Source organism: Protopterus annectens, chromosome 1.part0, assembly GCF_019279795.1.
Source record: "Protopterus annectens isolate FY-2018-M chromosome 1.part0, PAN1.0, whole genome shotgun sequence".
In the NCBI taxonomy this organism is placed as follows: Eukaryota; Metazoa; Chordata; order Ceratodontiformes; family Protopteridae; genus Protopterus; species Protopterus annectens.
In genome coordinates, this window is record NC_056725.1 from 1575530018 (window position 1) to 1575543928 (window position 13911).

The window sequence follows — 13911 nt, forward strand, 5'->3', positions numbered from 1 at the left end:
TGTAGTGATTTTTTTCTGTTTTGCTTTAATTGAGTGAAGAAATTTTTGTCATTGGTCATGTGACTTGTTGCTTCTGAGTCAACACACCGTGCTTGCACAGATGAGGTGCCACATTTGGACTCAAATGTGTACTAAGTGCCTGAAGTAACCGCTTCTTCCTCAACATTCTTAGCTTGTGATTTATTTTGCATTCTAGCTTTCCAGATTCTGCATTCTGCTTTAAGTGTCCTGTTTTTTTCTTTTTACACACAAAGCATTTGCGTGTTTCTAGTTGCATATTACTATATTTATTTCTGTTTTTCATCTTAAAAGGAGCCTCTGTACTGGACATACTTTCACTGCTTATGCTTTCTGTCTTGTGCTTGTATTCATCCACAAGCTTGCCTTTAACATAGTCTAATGTCAGTTCGGCATCTGGATGTGCATTAAGTGCTGTAACAAGTGTCTGATAAGTTTCAGGTAGACCACTTAATAAAACTGCTGCAATGCAACGTCTTTTATATCCTAAAAATGACCTGTAGTAGACAACAAATGTAGCCACAAAATCCACTTTATTCCACCGATTGAGCACTTTTGTAAGAGTATATCACAACTTCTTGACAACAAATGTAGCCACAAAATCCACTTTATTCCACTGATTGAGCACTTTCATAAGAGTATATCACAACTTTGATATGCTCTTACGAAAGCACTCAATTGGTGGAATAAAGTGGATTTTGTGGCTACATTTGTTGTCTACTACAGGTCATGTTTTGGTGTTGTTTCCTAGTTCGTGTTTGGTTTGTCATTTATATCCTCCCTAATTTCTCTTAGCCTTTCAACCATTTCTAAGGTATGCCTTATAGAATCCTGCATATCCTGGTCTTTCATCAACTTGGTCAGTTATAGTTTTCTAATTAAAGAGAGTTTATTGCTGAGATTAGCTCTTTCATGTACCTTTTGCTGTTCCTCCCACATTTCTTTAGCAGTTTTGCAGTTGCATATATGTTTATCATCATCATCTATGCAAAGGGAGACTATGCTCCGAGGTTTTTGATCTTTTTCTATCCATGCATCTGTGGGTTCTGCTAGTCTGACTTCATTTACACATTTACATGTACCTTCTCTTATTGGACGCAACCTCATCTTGAATTTCCAAGACTGGTAGTTTTAGTTCATCAGATTCACTACTGAAAGTTTTGCTGAAGAAGTCAGTAACCATCTTTGCCATTTTTCTCTTTACTTTATCTGTCGCTGCATCTTGCACCTATTTGCTGTAGCTGGTTGTATTTGGGTGCCAGGGTGTCCAGGTGTCTGGGCTCATACCTATTAGAAAAAACTTCTTCTTAGCACAGCAAATAGATGCTTACAGCCTGATTGCAGTCTAAACCCAGTTTTAAATAGAAACCAGAGCTTTTAAGAAGCGTTTTCCTGGATAGGTAGACAGATTTGTGATGGAGAACTAGTTAGGAAAAAAATATGTGCTATCTAGAAAGGGAAAAGATTAAAAAGTAAGATCTTAGTTTGTGCTGATGATGGAGATACATTTGTCTTGATAAAGGTAAGGAGGGACTCTGTTCCACATCTTTGACACAGATATTGATTAAAGGGCATCTCCATCATGTGAGTTATATAATTTTAATCTGGAAAGCTTGAAATGTTTCTTTGGATAAGAGGTTTCAAGGGGAACGTACCACTGTTGTAGAGAGCTCAAGGGTGAACATTTGGATAGTTGATCGAGAATTCAATGAGCAATTGAGGTGACTGCATTTTAGATAGTTGGAAATTCTGTCCATTTTAGTCTTTTGATAGTTGTGTAGTAGTAGGTTCTACTGATGATAGTTGCTGTGAATTTGGCTGCTTTTGTTATAACATTGCTCAAGTTATTTTACTTGATTGTGTGGAGTGGAGATTGGTGGTGATGCAAGAGACATATAATATACTGCAGAGATAAAGGTTCATTATACCTAAATTAGAAAATATAGCACCAGAGCTTGTTAATGATAAAAGTGTTTTGCATACTAGATACCTCCAGTGGATTCAGGCAAATGCCTTTAGACAAAGAAAGTTAAAAGATGACAACTTTTATTATCCCCATGGGAAGGTTCTGTTTTAAAAGGTAGCCATTTGGTATGATCTCAGCACCAGAAATCTTCTCATACAAAATTACTGATTACAATTGACATCCTATTGTGGAACAGATTATCAAAAATTCATATGTAAGGCTAAATCATGACAAATCTTGTTTTAGTAAAACACAGGTTCAGTAATTTAGATATCAAGTACTATTGGTAACAAAACATTTGCAAGCAAGATCCCAGCAATAGCTGAGATGCAAAACCATCTTTTATGAATGAGCTGAAGAATTTGCAGTAAGCTCTAGCTGTGATTAAGTACTTAGGGAAGTCTGTCAGAAAATTTTCACAATACTTTTCATTTAACAGCCTTGTTAAAAATGTGCCATGGTCTTGGGGATATACTGAAGCCAAGTATTTGACAAAATCAAAGAATTGTTTCTGACAGCTATACTGCTAGCATAGCATTTTGTCACCAAAGAGACAACAGTGAATGAAAATGTCAGTAGCTATGGCCAATGTTTAGCTTTACTCCATATGAATGAACAAGTCTTGCATCCTGTTGCCTATTGTTCCATAATATTAATGGATGCTGAATAGACAGCTTCACAAATCAGAAAAGAGTGCCTTGCAAGTGTGTGGGCATGTGAGAAATCCTCCAGATACCTATTAGGGCACAATAACTTCCAGCTCCAAACTGATCCCAAACCAGTAGTTCCATAAGCCAATTCCTATGATCCAGGCAAAGTGCTGTCAGGATGCTAGAGACCATTAATGAGATTAAGGAAGTTCAATCCCAAGGATACAAGGATACCTGGAAATTAACTAGATCTTACAGATGTGCTTCCCAAACAATCGTGTAGTGACTAACCATTCTCAAATGCTGAACAATTATGTTGTAGCTTATGTGATAACCATAATGATGACAAGACCTGTAACTACCAAAAGAACCATAAACTGTGGGCAAGTTCAGCTAAGTTGTCAAAGTAACCCCAGAAAGAAAGCACTGGTAAGGCAGGCTGGATATCAGTCAAGAAAAAAAAAATTGTTTTCACCAAAGCACACCGTCTGATCTGATGACGTTATAAGATGAAAACACGGTGAAAACAGTTAAAGCATTTTAAAGCGTTTGTGTGGCTTTATTTATTTGTCAGTGTGCTTTGGTGTCAACAATACATTTTTCTTGACTGATATCCAGCCTGCCTTAAACGTGCCTTCCTTTTGGGTTTATTGGTCGTTTATCTAAGGCACTTTACAATTTTTTCAATTTTAAGATATCAAAGTAACCAAGCACTATAACTTGCTTGGAAATGTTTACTTCTTTGGTGAATATTATATATATATATATATATATATATATATATATATATATATATATATATATATATATATATACATAAACAGATATGCATCTGCATATATATGGAAAAGGAAATAGCAAGAGAGAGAAAAAGAGAGTGAGAGTGCCTTTTTAACTTCATGCATATGTCTGTATTCATTTATGTTCACACACATGCACACACACACACATGCACACACACACACACACACACACACACACACACACATATATATATATATATATATATATATATATATATATATATATATATAAATGGGTATAGAACACTGTATCAAGTGTACAGTGTCCCAACAACCTGCAGATCAATGTCTGAACATTGAACACCCCAATATTGACACATTCTTTACATGCTCTGGGGATTACCCTGGAGCAGAATAAACCAATGGCAAGTCTTTTTGAAATGGACATGCTCCCCTACACCTCCAATACCCACTGTTAATTATATATACTAACTCCAATATTGCACAATTCCTGGAGAAAGGAAATATTTTCCTACTCAAGGATTGTCGATCTTGTATACCTGTCAACCCCCTGTCTGTGTTGGTCAAATGGTGTGGCTCTATGGGGTGTTGGAGCACTTGCCGTTCATTCCAGAGACAGAGAGAGACATAAGTGTAAGATGATTAATACCTATATATACTTGTGCAGCCATTGCATGAAAGATAGGTATATCCTGTGTATGGACCACGCATAGATACAACCATGTGTACTAACATGTACATGTGTGTCTGTCCATTGAGGATATTACCACAGATAGGTATGTCCATATGTGCATGTATGACAGTAAGAGTGACTGCTACATATCAGGTGTCTATGTTTCTGCATGTTCCTGCATCTGCATATCAACAGGTAAAAGCATACATGGCGATGTGTTTTCATGATCTGGGCATCTGTTACAGTAACTGTACATAGCTGTCTATATACTCAAACAATACATACCATGGCACTGCACCAGTGAACCAACACGTAATGCAGAGCATCTAGTTTAGCATGTGTGAGATGCACATATTCACAAACAGTCCTCATGACCCAGCCTCTGATATGGCAACCATGATTCCACTGACAATGACTTTAGCACAACATACCACCACGGGCAGTCAGAGCTCCTGTCACCACTCTATACATCTGCAGATGACTTCTCACCAAGCATTGCACATGCAAATACATTTTCATGTTTTAGGTGTCCATTGTAGTAGGTGTGCATAGTCATTGGAATATGCAGACATTATACAGTTCAGACACCATATTCCAATACAGCAACACATACTGCAGATTATCAAGTCAATACGTGTGAAAAAGGCATGCACAGTCAATACAAGGCCATAAAATACTTTCTGATATGTCTACACTGATGCCATAGACATGAAGCTTGCCACCAACTAATGCACATACTGCAATGTGTCAGTGGCTGATGAGCATGTGGTCATTGAGGAGAAGGTAAATCTGAATGAAGAATCAGAGGGGTGGCAACCAACTGATACAATGTGTTAATGAGGTAATGTATTACAAAGAATAGCAAAGAAGCTGAAGAGCAAGCTTTACAAAACAATGATGCAACCAGTACTTCTGTATGTCATAGAAGCTTTAACCATGGCGAAAGAAGAGCTGCATAAGCTTGAGGTGATGGAGATGAAATGCTTAAGCTTGGTATTGGGATGCACACTGTAGGACAGGTGAAGGAATGAGAATATTAGAGCAGAATCTATAGTAGTCACACATACAGAGAAGGTCAAGGGGAACAGATTATGATGGTTTGATTACATATGTGGGAAGGCAGATGAAAATTTGATAAGAGATGATTTATGAGAAACAGGAAGAAGGCAAATGGAGACATGGATGTACAGCCAAGAGGTGAATGTATTGTGTTAAAAAAGACCTGTGACAGCCAGGTATGACCGTTGAAGAATGTAGGAGGATGGCCTTGAATTGAGAGATAGTGACAGTTGACACAACAGCATGACCTAATGTAGAAATGGGAAAAGGGGAGCTGCTGCTGCTACTCCGGATGATAATGATGAGCATGGAGCAAATCAGTTCTTACATGTTTAGCTGTCAGTACATATTTGGTTAGCACAGTCAGATAATTACTGCTAATGTTAATGATCACTAGCAATTAATCTGCAAAGTTTTCAAACTACAGGCCCATGAAGGGTAAGGTGTAGTCAGCTCTTATGTATTTTTCATGCAGATACCACACACATACAGACCACTACCAACACTGCAGCAGTCACTAAGGTTATTCTGCACAATTCTGCAAACTACAGATGAATGAAGGTTAAGGTATATTCCTGCACTTACGTAATTTTCCTGCAGACAGCTCATGCATACAGATGAATTTTAACAATGCTGTGATTGCCTATAGTTGTCTTTACAAGTCTGCAATCTACACACTCAAGGAGGGTAGGCGAGTATTGCAGGCCTTACATATGCGACTTGCAGATAACTCATTCATATACATCACCAGAGGTGTAGTTAGCTATTCTTGCTCCAATTGCTGTTTGACAATGTAGCACTCTGCCTCAGCTGCTTCCTTTGCCCCACTCTAGGTATGTCTCTGCAGACCACTACTAACGTTGGTGCAATAACCTATAGATTTCTGCACAGGTCTGCAAGTTAACCTTAAATGTTCCTGTAATATTTGGTCACACACATATATCCCCTTGTCCATCTTGCTGTACTGCATCTATTTACAGGTGTATCTGCAATTTCTACAATAATTCCATTTATAGAGTGTTTATTAGAGTGACATTGTAGGAGTTAGGGCAGGTACCATTTCTCCAGCTAATTTTATTGGATGTCAGAAAAACACTCCTCTAGGCCACATCTATTGGTGAAGATTGTTGAAACTGTGCCACGGCTGAACAGCAGATCAAGTGCTCATCTGATGACACAGTTTTATGGAATGTCTTCCCAGGCATGAATCATGGAGAACACTCTGCATAAGTTCATTAATTTAGTCTCATATCCTGTGTAAACATGAAGTATGACAAAGGTCTCCTGCTTTGTCCAGTTAGGCACACAGGTTCAGCCCAATCATCAAAGTGTTGCCATTTTACCATACGCACTAGCACAAATGTTATCTGGTCAAAAGGTAAAGAAAAATAACTTCAAATTGGTCAGATTGCTACCATTTGAATTTCATGAGCTCCAAATATGGGCGTTTGTTTGAGGTCCACATAATCATCCACCATCTCCCATCTCTCACATGCAACATTCACTACTTGCTCATACCAAGATCAGATTTTGTTTTTCCAAGTTACACACACAGGTTCCCAGATTTCCGAATTAGGTTTGTCGGCAATTTGTGTTGCAAACACAGTGGTAGTCTTGCTGGCTCATACACTGTAAGTGCTTTGTATTTAACATAGATAGACACTAGGTGGATATGTTTCCTTATACTAATAGAGATTAATGAGATCCCATAAAATTGCATGTTAATTACCATAATGAATAAGGGTTGCACAGTGCTATTCCACAGGACAACCAAGTAGGTGAATGCAGGCACCCACCTCACATATCAACAGCCAGAGGTTGTGGGTAATTAGGCCTCACCCTCCACTCATATGTCCATACTGCATTTCAGGTGATGCAGGATATTCAATGAAGCCTGGGTTGATGATGCTTATAAGGAAATCAAACAGTATGCCTAAAATGCAATATAAATAAGAACTGCTCATTCAGAGTCTTGTAACATCACAGTTGTCTAAAAGTTTAGTTCTGCTGTATAGACACCTTTGAAGACACTGCAGTATGACCTGGCCATTACATGTGAGCTATTTGCAGTACAATGAGTACTACACAACATTGTTATGAAGAAGCAGAGTCCAGCCTACAATTATGGGATCTTGAAGAGCCCCAATATATGTCACAGCACCACAAGTGCATCTTCCAGCAGAAATAAAAGTGATGATGAAAACTGTGGCCATACCACCCCCACTCCTGACAGTATCATGCACAGTATAGGGCAACACAGGCAAAGCAACAATATGTGTTCCACCTCTATGGGGCATGGCAACTACATTTCAGTGGAGTAGTGTAATACAAGAACAAAATGTTGCTATGTTGGTCAGTGCATGATCAAGTCACACTCCATATCAGACATCTCAACTTTGTCCATACAAGAAGAAAAGTGGTGTGGATGACAGCCATCACTATTTGCACAATTCCCTAGAGAAACATTGGCATGTAAATGCAAATAAACCTGGGGGGCAGGTGGATTTAAAAGTAAATGTAGGTTGAGATGTTGGGATTATGTTGTGAGGGGAGACATCTATATCTTAGATGATTGCCTCTATGAACAGGGTGAGTTAGTCAGTACATTACCTTCAACAGAGCCCCTGTGATGATTAGCTGTACCAGAACTAAAGACTCCTAATCATCAGCAGCCATTTTTTACATGGGTAGGGGTGTAGCGTTAACTGTCACCATCTCTCTTGATTCAATGTCACACTCCTGCCTTCTTCAACACTCATGCCTGACTGTGGCAGATCTCTTTCACACACACAGTCCACCTCTTTGCTGGAAGCCCTCATTTCCTCTTAGTTTCTTCCTGTCTCTTCCAAATCTTCTTCACCAGATTGTCTTCTATGTTTCTGCACATGTGCCAGAATCACCGTAATCTGTTCTCTTCTATCTGTTCTACAATTGGAGCTACTTTGGCTTCTGCTCTTATGTCCTCATTTCTTTGTCCATCTCAAAGTGTACATCCTATCACCCCTCTCAGGTACTTCATCTCCATCACCTCTATCTTCCTCAACTGCTTGCCTTTGTTGCCCAAGTCTCTGTACCATACAGCATTACTGGTTGTACCACTGTTTTGTACACCTTACTTTTCAATTTCTTTGACATTTGTCTGTCAAATTCTTTACCTGACACTTGATATCAATCAGCTGCAGCCTCTCTGATTCTAGCTTTGACCTCTTCATTCTGACTTCCCTTCTCCCAAACTATCCCTCTCAGCTATTTGAATCTATTAACCTGTTGCAATATCTTCCCTTCTATCTCAATTCTCAGCTTCTTCTAATTTCCCCAATTTGCTGCCATTACCACACCCTTATCTGTTCTTAGTTTCATCCCATTTTCCTTCAGTTTTGCATTCCATTCCCCTATCCTTTGCTGAAGTTCTTTCTCACAGTCTGCCTGTAATATCACATCATCTGCATACAGCAACTTTGTTGATCTGTCCCCTCTGAACTGCTTGCTAATGTAGTCCGTCACCAGTATGAGCAACACTGGGCTCAGAGTTGAACCTTGGTGCCCACCCACTCCCACTGGGTACTCCTCTGTGAGGCCAAACACTGTTTGTATTTGAATCACTGGGTCTTTGTACATAGCCTGCAGTAATTCTGCCAATGTTTCTCTGACTTTGAACCACTGCAGTACTGCATACATCAGCTTTCTTGTCATATGTTTTCTCCAACTCTAGGAATGTCCAGTGGGACTCTTTCCTCATATCTAGTTTTTTTAACTGTCTGTCTCACTGCAAACATCAGGTCACTTATGCTGCATCCTAACCTGAATCCAAACACCTCATCTCCCATCTTCCTTTCTACTACTCTGCATATCTGTTTATCAATCACCATGCCCAGAACTTTCATGCAATGTGACAGGAGTTTGATACCTCTGTACCACCCACAGTTGTGGATGTCCCCTTTTTCTTGTACAAGAGCATGAGTATGCTTACTCTTCAGTCATCTGGGATATGTTTTTCTCTCTACACTGCTATGAGTACCCTCATGAACCATTTCTCCCATATCTCTCCAGTATCTGTATCATCTCTGCTGTGCTATTCTTAGTGCTATTCTTATTTCTTCTGGGATGGGCTCCTCTTCTTCTCTTATTGTAAGCTGTGTATGGGGAAGTAGAGCTTCTGTGGGGTTTTCTTCATTTAGAAGCTGCTGGACATACTCCTTCCATCTGCCTTTGATGCAGCAGGTTGTTGCTGGGCGTCCCTTATGAAGGGTGTCTGACTATCTTTTTATCTTTCTGTCTTTGCCTTGCAACATGATATAGTTTCTTTGTGCCAACTGTTGAGTCACTTTTCATAAGCTGGCAGTGTGCCTCTGATGCCTTTTGCTATTACAACTCCTTTCTTAGCTTCCTTGTTAGCCAATCAGTATTCCTTCCTTGCTTGGTCCATATTTTCTATGTCCTACTTCTTCCTGCATTCCTTCTTTCGTTTGATGGCTTCCTGGATTTCTGCATTCCCATGACCAACTTTCCTTATGTACCTTATTTCTCTACCTGGCTTGGCCACATGTCTGTTCTGTAGTCCTCACACATGCTGTTTTGAGGTGTTGACTCCCACTGGGGACTCCAAATGACATTGATGCAATGATAATGCTGGAAATGGACCTGTATGTTGTCCAACATGGAAGTGTCCTGCTCATGAATGGTGTGAGCTGTGTGATATCCCTAGTATCTTAGGTGCAGAGTATGCTTCTGTGATGAACATCCTAGGTGATCATCCAAATATGCACATGCCCCTGCCCACAGATTAGACTGCCAGACTGGAAAGTCAGGATGGCACTTTCTATCTTCTACATGGAAGTGGACATGGCATAAAAATATCCTATCTTGGACCTCATGAGATCTATCAGGGAATAGCCTTGTAATCCATTGCCTCCAGGAGGTATTGATATTGCTATCTGACACTCTAATGTCAGCTATGCAACACACTGGTCATCTCCATGTTGGCATACATAGCTGCAGGCACTTCCTGGAATTTAGTCCTGCATATTTGCTACATGATTCCATGCATGACTTGCATATTGGTGGCTAGTTGGTACATTAAATGGTGCTGGTAGTCTGCCAATAGGTGGGTATACACATCAGGGATGCTGTATACACATCTGGTGATGCATTCTGAGTCATGGTGGAATCTTTCCTTGACAAGCTTGATGTACCACCTTGCTGAGCAACCTGTAGCTCAGGTGTGAGTGAGGCCATAAATAATCCTGGTCAATAAGTGAAGGACCACTCAGGAGAGAGACAGAGACAGTCAATTCATCCTGGGACTATGATTCAGTATGTTTGTTTCAACAATATTGCCTGACATTGCATGGGGTCTAACCTCAGAGTGATGTCCTGCCTCAGAATCTACAGGTGTCAGTGTAGCAGTGGTCACTCCTACGACTACACCTTACAAGACAGAGTAATTTTGACGTCCCTTGCAACATATGAGGCCCACTGATATGCATGATACTGTCAGCTGTCAACATGCAGGTATAAAACATATACATATCTGTACTGGTAATCATCTATGCCTGAACGTTTAATGTTTCTATGGGGGACATATGTGTTGGCATCTGTGTATTCCCTACAGTCTGTATGTATAATGTTGCTGTATAGCAAGTGTGGTTGGTCAGCCTGTGGGATATGATAGTTTTGACCACCCCTGAATCTTTGTGTAATTCAGTTATTGAACCAGTATTGTCATTGTGTCTGTGCAGGGAAGTTAACAATGCCTCATCATCTATGAGATTTGCACTGGAAGGAAGACTCCTTCCCCTTGAATTTTTCAGTCCAAGCTGTTGTATTACTGCATGCCTTTTTCAAGGTCTGCTTTATCATGTCACTGATATCCTTCCAACATTGCTGTGTTGTGTGATTCTTCCCACCCAGTGAATTGATGACAATGACCACTTTGTCCCTCACTTAGGCCCAAAAAGTCTGATGAGCACCTCTTCTCTTAAGCTGGCACTGTCCATGGGTTCTGAGTGCCTATATCATGGCATTGTCCTTGACTCAGCTGAAGTTGCCTAACCTTTGCATTCTGCCCCCTCTGCAAGCCAAGAGTGCACAAATGTTATGAGGAGAAAATAGTTATATAGCAATCTGTCTAGGAATAGTAGGTTGCCAGTGGGAAACATTAGGCTAGTTTGGACCTATAACTTTTAACAGGAATACACAAGGATAAACGACAACATAGGTAACAGGGTATGGACACAGGGATACACCAGTGGTAACCAAGAACAGAAGCATGGAGACACTTGTGTATGTATACGGCTGTAGTAGGTAACAGACATGTCTATATGGATGTATGGGTGAAGACTGGGTTTGTAGAACAAACTCCACATAATACCACTGACTATGCAAGTCTTATGCAAGGTTTATTAAATGATAGGACAGCTTTTATTGAAATTAATGGGGATGAAGTGTCTAGACTGATTAGTAATATTAATATGAATATTTATGAATTACAGATTAATAATGACATTGATATAGATAGTTTTAATTATTTCAATAATCCCTGTCCCATAATCCCAGTTATAAACGGCATTCCAAAAATACATAAAGATATACGTAACCCTCTAATGAGACCTATTGTATCTGGGGCTGGATGGGTTACTGAGCTATCTCAAGATATTTACAAACTGTGTTTAAAAAATATCTATACAAAATAAAAGCTATGTACAAGATACAAAGGATTTTCTACATCAGTTATCTGCATGTTATAACTTATATAAAGATTCAAATTATTTGTTTGTCACTCTTGACATTAAATCCCTTTTCACTGTCATTCCTATAGAATTTGATGTTGATGCTATAAGTGACTTTTTATGTATGAATACAACCATAAATGGCAGGGAAATGGAAACGCTTTATACTTTATTGGAAATTGTGTTAAGAAATAATGTGTTTATGTTCCAGGAATCTATATATCAACAAGTTAATGGTGTGACTATGGGAACACTGATAGCTAACGCATATGCAAATACTGGGGTAGCTAAATGGGAGGAAGAATATATATATAATAGTCCACCTGAGTTTAAGGGCAAGGTACTCTTCTTTAAATGTTTTGTGGATGACATTTATTAATATGGAGTGGTGAAAACTCTCAACTGGAGCTTTTTATTGAGTATCTGAATCATATTACTTGTTTGTCTTTTCGGCTTTTCCCGGTTAGGGGTCGCCACAGTAGAACTCCGGTCCGCTAATGATTGGCAGTCAATTTTTATGGTGCCGAGTTGCCAGCCCGATGCCCAACCTTCAGTGAAGGCACGCCCATTCATGCATGTCTTTTGGAGGCCACTCGACCTAGGGCAGGACATGTAGACTCCACACAGAAGGCACTCCCCACACTCCAGCCGAGAATCAAATGGGAGAACCTCTTGCTGTGAGGCAACAATGCTACCGCTGTACCACTGTGGACATCTGAATCATACTATTATTTTTTTCAATTTCTTAGCACCGTATTCTTTTGATAAAATTAATTATTTAGATGTTAGTTTAGTTAAAAATGAATAAAATCAGACTGATACTTACATCTTTAAGAAAGATGCACATAAAAATAGATATACCCATAGGAATAGCATGCATGCCCTGCATACATTCAAGGGTATTGTCAAAAGCCAATTTCTGAAAACTAGTAGCTTGACTACTGATGATGGTAAGTGTAGTGATGAGTTAGATTATATGATGGAGGAATTCAAACAACGGGGATATGAAACTGATTTTTTACAGGATGTAAGAGATGAGATTGTGCATAAAAGGACTTGAGGCACAACCATATTTTCGATAAGATTATGCTGACGTTGCTAATAATGATAATGGGAACAGCAAATGATGCATACGCTATTTTACTACATATAGTAGGAGATTCTCTGATATAAGAGATATTTTGAGGAAGAACTGGGGAATAATTACGGTTATGCCTGAATTAGCCGATATAGTGGGTGAGAAGCCTTCTTTTGCCTATAAAAGGTGTTCTAATTTAAAACAAAATGTTATGCTATAAGGACTTATCCACCAAACCTACTAGATGTAGGTTAAAAGTTGGAACATTTCCATGTTTCAATTGTGCATGCAGTAATGATATTTTAAGTGATAATGAGTTTAGGCACCCTGTCACTGATAATAAATGTATATTTTAATGTCATGCCACATGTAATAACTCAAATATTTATTTAGTGAATTGTGTTGAGTGATCTGCCCTTTATGTAGGTAGGAGTACAAGGAAATTGAAAGAAAAAATTATAGAACATAAGTCTGAAGTAGAAAAATGAGATGTTAGTAATGCCTTGGCTAAGCATATGGTAGAGATGGGCTTGACCCTTAGATTCCTATTTAGACTATAGATACACAGCAAAAGAATAAGAGGGGTGATGATTTGAACAATTCTTTGGAATTATGTGAATATGAGTGGATAATATGGTTAAATGCAGATCAGAACCCTGGCTTAAACACAACAGTTAGCTTAAAAATGGTTTTAAGAAGAAACAAATAAAGTTGAAATAATAAATATTTTTTATGTGTTTTAAATATGCTTTTAAATGAAAGGATTTTTTTAATCTGCTTTATACCTTTTATAAGCTTGCTTATGAACTTACTGTTATTAATTAAGTGGGATATTTGCTTGGGCTATGTCGCAGTGATGTTTTTATTTAAATGCTATGATGACTTGCTACTTATTAAACACACCGATGAAGGGTTGTTACCCAAAAGCTTTGTAGATTGTTGGATTATTGGAATAAATAGCATTTTTTTACTTCT